The 11,143-nt window shown below is 38.8% G+C and overlaps 1 pseudogene; it reads left to right on the top strand.

The window, feature by feature from the left end:
- The first annotated feature begins 413 nt into the window (after positions 1 to 413).
- LOC132351740 (electron transfer flavoprotein subunit beta-like) lies at positions 414 to 7,981 on the top strand (annotated as a pseudogene).
- Positions 7,982 to 11,143: the final 3,162 nt, after the last annotated feature.

The following is an 11,143-nucleotide window of genomic DNA, read 5'->3' as shown; positions in this document are numbered from 1 at the left end:
ATAAAAGGAAAAGTGAAAGGTCTAAAATCTTTTAAATTCAATATGTCATCATACATTGGATGTTTTCAATGAATTATGCATCAACTAAAACAAACTTCATTTAAATATCTGAAGTGATTCAATTGAAAGAATCAAGAGAATAAACATATACTGAAGTTCATGGTAAGGTCAAAGGATATTTAAAATGTCAGTTTTGTTTTTGAGCCACTTGTTTATGCCTTTCAGGAGTTATCAAAAGGATAAATCTTGAAGCGAAGGAAGAATTAAATATTCATTTACACAAAACTATGACTATGCTTGTTTATGTAAAAGAATGTAGTAAATTAAGAATGTATCTGGTTATGCATGGCATAGTAATCACCATATAAAATATTTTATTAAAAACAAGTTAATAGGGTTGCTGCAGCAGGAAGATGGTAGAGCTGAGTGTGATTATGGCTTTCAAGAGGGTCATCGACTTTGCCATGAAGATTCCTTGTCATGGATTATAAATTTATACATGGTCTGATTCCAGCTCTCCTCAGCAGCTGCCTCTCTTGTTCCTCCCTCTGTCGGGCACCACAGTGCCTGTAATTGCTGTGTCCTGTGCCAAAGGACTCTCAATCCTGTCTTCTACTTGGCTATCTCCCAGAGGCTGATGGACAATGAAGCTAATGATGCATAAGATCTAGGGCCCCACACAGGAACAGGCTTCCTTCAATGTATCGTGCATAATGTTTTATTTATATTTTTGTCTTTTTTTTCCCCAAATAAGTATCAAAGAATTGGTGAGGAAAGTATCTGACACTATTTTTCCTACTCCCTCCTTGGTGTCTCAGCTTACTAAGGCTGTGTGGCTGACAGGGGCTTGGTGCTCCAGCCGGCTGTAAGGCCTGAACCTCTGAGGTGGGAGAGCAGAGCTCAGGATATTGGTCCACCAGAGACCTCCCGGCCCCTTTTAATATCAATTGGTGAGAGCTCGGCCAGAGATCTCCATCTCAATGCAAAGATCCAGCTCCACTCAAAGACCAGCAAGATCCAGTGCTGGACACCCCATGTGAAACAACTAGCAAGACAGGAACAGAAAACCAAACATTAGCAAAAAGGCTGCCTAAAATCATAATAAGTTCACAGACACCTCAAAACACACCACTTGAAGTGGTCCTGCCCACCAGAAAGACAAGATACAGCCTCATCCATCAGAACACAGGCACCAGTCCCCTCCACCAGGAAGCCTACATGACCCACTGAACCAACCTTACCCACTGGGGGCAGACACCAAAAACAACATGAACAATGAACCTGCAGCCTGAGAAAAGGAGACTCCAAGCACAGTAAGTTAAATAAATTTGTGAAGACAGAGAAATATGCAGCACATGAATGAGCCAGATAAAAACCTACCAGACCAAACAAATGAAGAGGAAATAAGCAGTCTACCTGAAAAATAATTAAGAGTAATGATAGTAAAGATGATCCAAAATCTTGGAAGTAGAATGGAGAAAATACAAGAAACGTTTAATAAGGACCTAGAAGAACTAAAGAGCAAACAAACAATCATGAACACCACAGTAAATGAAATTAAAAATTCACTAGAAGGAATCAAGAGCAGAATAACTGAATCAGAAGAATGGATAGGTGACCTGGAAGATAAGATAATGGAAACAATTACCACAGAGCAGAATAAAGAAAAAAGAATGAAAAAAAATGAGGACAGTCTCAGAGACCTATGGGACATTAAACACACCAACATTCGAATTATATGGGTCCCAGAAGAAGAAGAGAAAAAGAAAGGGACAGAGAAAATATTTGAAGAGATTATAGTTGAAAACTTCCCTAATATGGGAAAGGAAATAGTCAATCAAGTCCAGGAAGCACAGAGTCACATAGAGGATAAATCCAATGAGAAACATTCCCAGACACATATTAATCAAATTATCAAAAATACAAAGAAAAAATATTGAAAGCAGCAAGGGAAAAGCAACAAACAACATACAAGGGAATCCCCATAACGTTAACAGCTGATCTTTCAGCAGAAACTCTGAAGGAAGTTCAGCAAGCCATAAGGAAGTGGCAGGACATATTTAAAGTGATGAAAGGGAAACATTTACAACTAAGATTACTCTACTCAGCAAGGATATCATCCAGATCTGACAGAGAAATTGAAAGCTTTAGAGACAAGCAAAAGCTAAGAGAATTCAGCATCACCAAATCAGCATTACAGTAAAATGCTAAAGGAATTTCTCTAAGCAGAAAACATGAGAGAAGGAAACGACCTACAAAAAAAACCCAAAACAATTAAGAATATGGTAATAGGAACATATATATCGATAAATACCTTAAATGTAAATGGATTAAATGCTCCAACCAAAAGATATAGACTGGCTGAATGTATACACAAACAAGACCTGTATATACGCTGTCTAAAAAAGACCCACTTCAGACCTACAGACTGAAAGTGAGGGGATGGAAAAAGATATTCCATGCAAATAGAAATCAAAAGAAAACTGGAGTAGCAATTCTCATATCACACAAAATAGACTTTAAAATAAAGATTATTACAAGAGACAAAGCAGGACACTACATAATGATCAAGGGACCAATCCAAGAAGAAGATATAACAATTGTAAATATTTATGCACCCAATATAGGAGCACCTCAATACATAAGGCAAATACTAACAGCCATAAACGGGGAAATCAGTAACACAATCATAGTAGGGGACTTAAAGACCCCACTTTCACCAAGGGACAGATCATCCAAAATGAAAATAAATAAGGAAACACAAGCTTTAAATGATACATTAAACAAGATGGGCTTAACTGATATTTATAGGACATTCCATCCAAAAACAACAGAATACACTTTCTTCTCAAGTGCTCATGGAACATTCTCCAGGATAGATCATATCTTGGGTCACAGATCAAGCATTGGTAAATTTAAGAAAATTGAAATCATATCAAATATCTTTTCTGACCACAGCACTATGAGACTACATATCAATTACAAGAAAAAATCTGTAAAAATGACAAACACAGGGAGGCTAAACAATATGCTACTAAATACCCAAGAAGTCACTGAAGAAATCAAAGAGGAAATCAAAAAATACCTAGAGACAAATGACAATAAAAACACGATGACCTAAAACCTATGGGATGCAGCAAAAGCAGTTCTAAGAGGCAAGTTTATTGCAATAGAATCCTACCTCAAGAAACAAGAAAAATATCAAATAAACAACCTAAACTTACACCTAAAGCAAATAGAGAAAGAAGAACAAAAAAGCACCAAAGTTAGCAGAAGAAATCATAAAGATCAGATGAGAAATAACCGAAAAAGAAATGAAGAAAACAATAGAAAAGATAAACAAAACTAAAATCTGGTTCTTTGAGAAGATAAACAAAATTGATAAATCTTTAGCCAGACTCATCAAGAAAAAAAGGGAGAACTCAAATCAATAGAATTAGAAATGAAAAAGGAGAAGTAACAACTGACACTACAGAAATACAAAGGATCATGAGAGATTACTACAAGCAACTATATGCCAATAAATTGGACAACCTGGAAGAAATGGACAGATTCTTAGAAATGCACAAACTGCCGAGACTGAACCAGGAAGAAATAGAAAATATAAACAGATCAATCACTAGCACTGAAATTGAAACTGTGATTAAAAATCTTCCAACAAACTAAAGCCCAGGACCAGATGGTTTCACAGGTGAATTCTATGAAACATTTAGGGAACAGCTAACACCTACTCTTCTCAAACTCTTCCAAAATAGAGCAGAGGGAGGAACACTCCCAAACTCATATTACAAGGCCACCATCACCCTAATACCAACACAAGACAAAGATGTAACAAAAAAAGAAAACTACAGGCGAATATCACTGATGAATATAGATGCAAAAATCCTCAACAAAATACTAGCAAACAGAATCCAGCAGCACATTAAAAGGATCATACACCATGATCATGTGGGATTTATCCCAGGAATGCAAGGATTCTTCAATATATGCAAATCAATCAATGTGATACGCCATATTAACAAATTGAAGGATAACAACCATATGATCACTTCAATAGATGCAGAAAAAGCTTTTGACAAAATATAACACACATTTTTGATAAAAACTGTCCAGAAATTAGGCATACAGGGAACTTACCTCAACATAATAAAGGCCATATATGACAAACCCACAGCCAACATCGTTCCCAATGATGAAAAAATGAAACCATTTCCACTAAGATCAGAAACAAGACAAGGTTGCCCAATCTCACCACTATAATTCAACACAGTTTTGGAAGATTTATCCACAATAATCAGAGAAGAAAAAGAACTAAAAGGAATCTAAATCAGAAAAGAAGAAATAAAACTTTCACTGTTTGCAGATACATGTACTATACATAGAGAATCCTAAAGATGTTACCAGAAAACAACTAGAGTTAATCAATGAATTTGGTAAAGTGGCAGGATACAAAATTAATGCACAGAAATCTCTTGCATTCATATACACCAATGATGAAAAATCTGAAAGAGAAATTAAGGAAACACTCCCATTTACCACTGCAACAAAAAGAATAAAATACCTAGGAATAAACCTACCTAGGGAGACAAAAGACCTGTATGCCGAAAACCATAAGACACTGATGAAAGAAATTAAAGATGATACAAACCTATGGAGAGATAGTCCATGTTCTTGGATTGGAAAAAAATCAGCATTTTGAAAATGACTATACTACCCAAAGCAATCTACAGATTCAATGCAATCTCTAGCAAACTACCAATGTCATTTTTCACAGAACTAGAACAAAAAATTTCACAATTTGTATGGAAAAATAAAAGACCCCGAATAGCCAAAGCCATCTTGAGAGAGAAAAATGGAGCTGGAGGAATCAGCCTTACTGACTTCAGACTATACTACAAAGCTACAGTAATCAAGACAGCATGGTACTGGCACAGAATCAGAAATATAGATCAATGGAACAGGATAGAAAGTGTAGAGATAAACCCACACACATATGGTCACCTTATTTTTGATAAAGGAGGCAAGAATATATAATGGAGAAAAGACAGCCTTTTCAATAATGGTGCTGGGAAAACTGGTCAGCTACATGTAAAAGAATGAAATTAGACCACTCCCTATCACCATACAAAAAAATAAACTCAAAATGGATTAAAGACCTAAATGTAAGGCCAGACACTATCAAACTCTTAGAGGAAAACATAGGCAGAACAGTCTATGATATAAATCACAGTAAAATCCTTTTTGACCCACCTCCTAGAGAAATGGAAATAAAAGCAAAAATAAACAAACGGGACCTAATAAAACTTAAAAGCTTTTGCACATCAAAGGAAACCATAAACAAGATGAAAAGACAACCCTCAGAATGGGAGACAATATTTGCAAATGAAGCAACTGACAAAGGATTAATCTCCAAAATATACAAGCAGCTCATGCAGCTCAATATTGAAAAACAAACAACCCAATCCAAAAATGGGCAGAAGAACTAAACAGACATTTCTCTAAAGGAGATATTCAGATTGCCAACAAACACATGAAAGGATGCTCAACATCACTAATCATTAGAGAAATGCAAATCAAAACTACAATGAGGGGCTTCCCTGGTGGCGCAGTGGTTGAGAATCTGCCTGCCAATGCAGGGGACATGGGTTCGAGCCCTGGTCTGGGAAGATCCAATATGCTGCAGAGCAACTGGGCCCGTGAGCCACAACTACTGAGCCTGCGCGTCTGGAGCCTGTGCTCCGCAGCAAGACAGGCCGTGATAGTGAGAGGCCCACGCACCACGATGAAGAGTGGCCCCCGCTTGCTGCAACTAGAGAAAGCCCTCACACAGAAACGAAGACCCAACACAGCCAAAAATAAATAATTATTAAAAAAATAAAATCCCTTCTCCCGGTTTAAAAAAAAAAAAAAAAACCTACAATGAGGTATCACCTCACACAGGTTAGAATGACCACCATCAAAAAATCTACAAACAATAAATGCTGGATAGTGTGTGGAGAAAAGGGAACCCTCTTGCACTCTTGGTGGGAATTTAAATTGATACAGCCATTATGGAGAACAGTATGGAGGTTCCTTAAAAAACCAAATATAGAACTACCATATGACCCAGCAATCCTGCTACTGGGCATATACCCTGAGAAAACCGTAACTCAAACAGAGTCATGTACCACAGTGTTCATTGCAGCACTATTTACATTTGCCAGGACATGGAAGCAACCTAAGTGACCTTCGACAGATGTATGGATAAAGAAGATGTGGCACATATGTACAATGGAATATTACTCAGCTATAGTAAGAAACAAAATTGAATTATTTGTAGTGAGGTGGATGGACCTAGAATATGTCATACAGAGTGAAGTAAGTCAGAAAGAGAAAAACAAATACTGTATGTTAACACATACATATGTAATCTAAAAAAAAAGTGGTTCTGAAGAACCTAAGGTCAGGACAGGAATAAAGACGCAGACATAGAGAATGGACTTAAGGACACAGGGAGGAGGTAGGGTAAGCTGGGACGAAGTGAGAAATTGGCTTGGACATATATACACTATCAAATGTAAAATAGATAGCTAGTGGGAAGTAGTTGCATAGCACAGGGAGATCAGCTGGGTGCTTTGTGACCATCTAGAGGGGTGGGATAGGGAGGGTGGGAGGGAGTGAGATGCAAGAGGGAAGGGATATGGGGATATACGTATACATATAGCTGATTCATTTAGTTATATAGCAGAAACTAACAGAATGTAAAGTAATTATACTCCAATAAAGATGTTAAAAATTAATTAATTAGTTAATTAATTAATTATTTAAAAAAGAATAGAAAATGTCAGGGTAAGGTGTATAATGGAAGGGTTAGAATCCATCACTGAACCTCCCATTGCTGTGGTATTTATGTTTATATATAAATGTATGTGTGCATTTATAATACACTTGGGACCATTGTAAAATGTACCTCTCGCTACGGGTTATGGTAAAGAAAAATTTGTGAAACACTCTTTCAGGCCCAAGGAGCAGCCACAGAGTAGGACAAGCATGTCAGATGTCCCTGGTGCTCAGTGAATGTCTGAGTGCGAAGGTGGCCTCCACCCACCTGTGAATTCTAACCCTCTCTGTCCCTGAAGCTGTGGGACCATGGACAAGGTCCTGCTCCTTTCCACATCCCTGTGGCCCCCATCCAGCCTGGGCGAGGCTTGGTGTCTCGGCCACCGCCTACCCCCACCCCCGCCTTCTCGCCTGCTTCCCCCTGACCCTGCCAGTTCCCCTTCCGGCTGAGCAGATCCTGGTGAAGCCCGACAGGACAGGTGCGGTCAGACTGCGTGAAGCGCTCCATGAACCCCTTCTGCTAGATCGCCGTGGAGGAGGCTGTGCGGCTCAAGGAGAAAAAGCTGGTAAAGGAAGTCGTTGCCGTCAGCTGCGGGCCTGCCCAGTGCCAGGAGACCATCCGCACAGCTCTGGCCATGGGTGCAGACCGAGGCATACACGTGGAGGTGCTGGCTGCAGAGGCAGATCTCCTGGGGCCCCTGCAGGTGGCCTGGGTCCTGGCCAAACTGGCAGAGAAGGAGAAGGTGGACCCGGGCAAGCAGGCCATCGATGATAATTGTAACCAGACAGGGCAGATGACAGCCGGATTTCTGGACTGGCCACAGGGCACATTCGCCTCCCAGGTGACGCTGGAAGGGGACAAGGTGAAAGGGGAGCAGGAGATTGATGGAGGCCTGGAGACCCTGCTCCTGAAGCTGCCTGACGTGGTGACTGCTCACCGGCAGCTCAATGAGCCCCACTACGATACGTTGCCCAACATCATGAAAGCCAAGAAGAAGATCGAGGTGATCAAGGCTGGGGACCTGGGCGTGGACCTGACCTCCAAGTTCTCTGTGATTATCTTGGAAGACCCACCCCAGCACACGGCCGGTGTCAAGGTGGAGACAACAGAGGACCTGGTGGCCAAGCTGAGGGAGATTGGGCGCATTTGAGCCCTTTCCCTGAAACCCAGCAATAAAACCATGACTCAAAAAAAAAAAAAAAAAAAATGAATTAATATGTATTTAGTACTTATATATGCTTTATTTCATTTATTTCTTAAGGGTATGTGGTAAGTACTCTTACCAATTACATTTTAGAGAAAAGAAAAATATTAGAATTTACAGGGACTTAATAAATAGCATAAATTCACTAAACATTAATTTCTATAAAAATTCAAAATAACCCTCTGAAGTAGCTATAATTACTTTTTCCATTTTGTGGATGAGGAAAAATGATACTTAGAAAATTTAAATAATTTGTTTACCTTCATACAGTGGCAGAGCTGGAAATCTATGTTCTTAACACTTTTAATATGCTGCCTCTCACAATTTAATTTTTAGAGTAGTATGTATCATATCCAAGTTTATTCTAATGGTTAAGAAATAGAGTCAGAATTCAAAAGCAACCTCTTGACACAAGGGCAATATTGTCTCTAGATATAATCTCTTTATTTTCTACCTATATTAATTCATAAGTGCTCTCATTCTGTTCCATGACTGGCTCCTAAATTTATATTTGTAGCCCAAACATTTCCTTTGAAACCGAGATACATGTATCCAACTACTTACTAAATATCAATATTTGGTAGATAGTATCCAATAACATTCACTTTGGCAGTTTTTAACTACTGGGAATACTCATTAAAGATTCACCTCAATAACTTTGGAAGTATGTTGGACAAGGTACTTAAAGTTGATAAATATCAGGTTGCTCATCTGTAAAAAGGACTAAAAATAGCATCTATCTCATAAAATTATTAAGTGGCTTAAATAGATTACTATCTGAAAAACTAAAAGAATGTCTTTTAAGCCTTGAAGAGAAAGCAAGAAAGAGGAGGTGGAGCCTGCCCTCGCCATGGGCTCGCTCTCCAACGCTACATCTGCTGTCCACTCTGACCCAAGTCCACCTGCCACCTCTTACTGCCCTTCTCCCCTTGCCCAGCCTTTTTATTATCCCACGACCAGAAATAGAACCGGGACAGTGATGAAGGAATTCTCCATTTTTCTAAAAAAAAAATGTGTTTTTTTTCTTTTCCTAAATAATAACCTTGGATTTGATCTAAGAAATATCTTTGGAGTGAGAGGAAATTGCACAACAGGAGGCTGTCAACAAATATATTATAGAAAGCCCATGAAGAAAACACTATCTCTAGGATGAGAAATTTCATTTGGCCCTCTCTTCTTCTTCTACTGTGATAGATACAGAGAGAGACTTGTCAGATATGATAAATTTGGAAAGACTGGGGTTTCTAAATATGCTGCTGAGGTGAGGTAAGTAAGTCGGTAATTCATCGATTCTGTCCTGTGTTCTCTTGATACCCAGTTCAGTTTCCCCCTGAGCAGCCTTAATCCTAGCTCTTTTTAAGAGCTGCCTCATCCCAGCACAAATAATCAGAAGAGCAGCAGGTAAAAAGTCCATCCAGCAGGCGGTCACAGTTCTCTTTTCCATCCCTCTAAACGCACACCTCACTCACAACACAACCTAGCCGGGGATGGGGCACTGGGACAGCCAGGAGAAAATAAAAAAGCGATTATAAAGGAAATAAAGCAGAAGGCAGTGTGTAGGTCTCTGTTAGAGGGAATGTGTGTTTAAGTGTTAAGAATGTTTAAAATGGCTTGAAGTGATAGGGGAAGGAAAGCAGAAGTTTAAGGGCAAAAGGTCCTAATGCTTGTTTACCTAAAAATGTACGCACGAGAGTAGTGAAAATAGGGGACTAAGTCTTCTAATTTCTAATAGTTTCAGTGGAAACCAACTGGCAAATTGATCATAATGCTCTTGGCATTCTAGGTGCAGAAGCTTAAGGAATCTGCAACTCTGCTCATCCTGAGAAAGTGGAAACTGCAGAGGAAAAAAAAAATAACAAAATGCCTTCACCAGATTTACTAAACCCATTGAAAAACAAAACACAAAAAACTGAGTCTTATATATAAACTAAGTCTTAGCTATCACCAGAACAGAGCATTTCCACATTTTATGACATTTCCTGCTTCAACACATTTTCTTCTGCCTTTAACACAGTTATTGATACTCTGTTTTGGTGCTATTATTGATACTGTTATTGATGCTAATTAGAGATGCAGAGTATGATTATTCTGATTTTCACACCTGCCCTGAGCCTGGATTATCCTGAAGGAGCTCAGAATCTATGGGATTCATACACTATGGAAGGAAACATACAGATATGATTGAGATGTTGTGATGTGTAGCTGGGTCCCAAACTATTTAGGGGAGAAGATGCATAGGCATGGAGGGTGGAGAGGTCCCAAACAAAGGTGGCCATTCACATTCATCTCATCTAATTTCTGTCCTCTTCCTCTCCCTCCTGATCACATCCCTTCTTATAATACCATTTTATTTACTGTCTTTACTTTTCCTCTTTGATTTTTTTCAAGTCAAATCTCATTCTCCTTTATACTTGTCTTGTTCTGAAACATGATAGGAACATAAAGATGTGGAAAGGCTTAAACAGCATTTCTGGGACTTGGAAATTACAATGTTATTAATGATGATAATAATGATAATAACTAATATCTACTGAAAACTCACTATGTATCAGATACTGGGCTAATTAGTTTAGGCACATTACCATATTTAATGTTAAAACAAATATATCAAGTAAGAGCTATTATTGTTCCCCTTATACAAACAGGAACATTGACTTTTAGAGATGATCATATGGGGCTAACAAGTGGTGAAACTAGCATTCAAACCCAGGCAGTTGAACTTTCACGTTTTAAATCACTTTGCTGTTCTGATCAACTAAAGGTAAATCCTTTACATTATAGCATTAATATTGGACCACCAAATTTTGGCAGACAGCAGATGAATGGTAAAGTATAGTAATCATGTTTTGTTATTTTCTGTATTTTATGATGCCTTGATATCTTAGGGCCTACACATCCAGGGAGGGACTTAACCTCCCAGAGTTAGTGAATTTGTAGAGATAGCAAACAATTTGCTTGTAAGTCTTTGATATGCAAACCAACTAATCCTGAGTCCATACCCCCACCTGCCTCCTTTTATCAGGGTCAGGCAGTGGGGAACACTACATCCCTGCTCCTAATCAACCAAAGCCAGGTACTGGACACGTAGTGACAATCCCAGTAGCCCAGAGTCTGTTGGC

Source organism: Balaenoptera ricei, chromosome 17 (assembly GCF_028023285.1).
Source record: "Balaenoptera ricei isolate mBalRic1 chromosome 17, mBalRic1.hap2, whole genome shotgun sequence".
NCBI classification, from domain to species: domain Eukaryota; kingdom Metazoa; phylum Chordata; class Mammalia; order Artiodactyla; family Balaenopteridae; genus Balaenoptera; species Balaenoptera ricei.
This window is presented reverse-complemented; position numbering and strand designations above follow the sequence as displayed.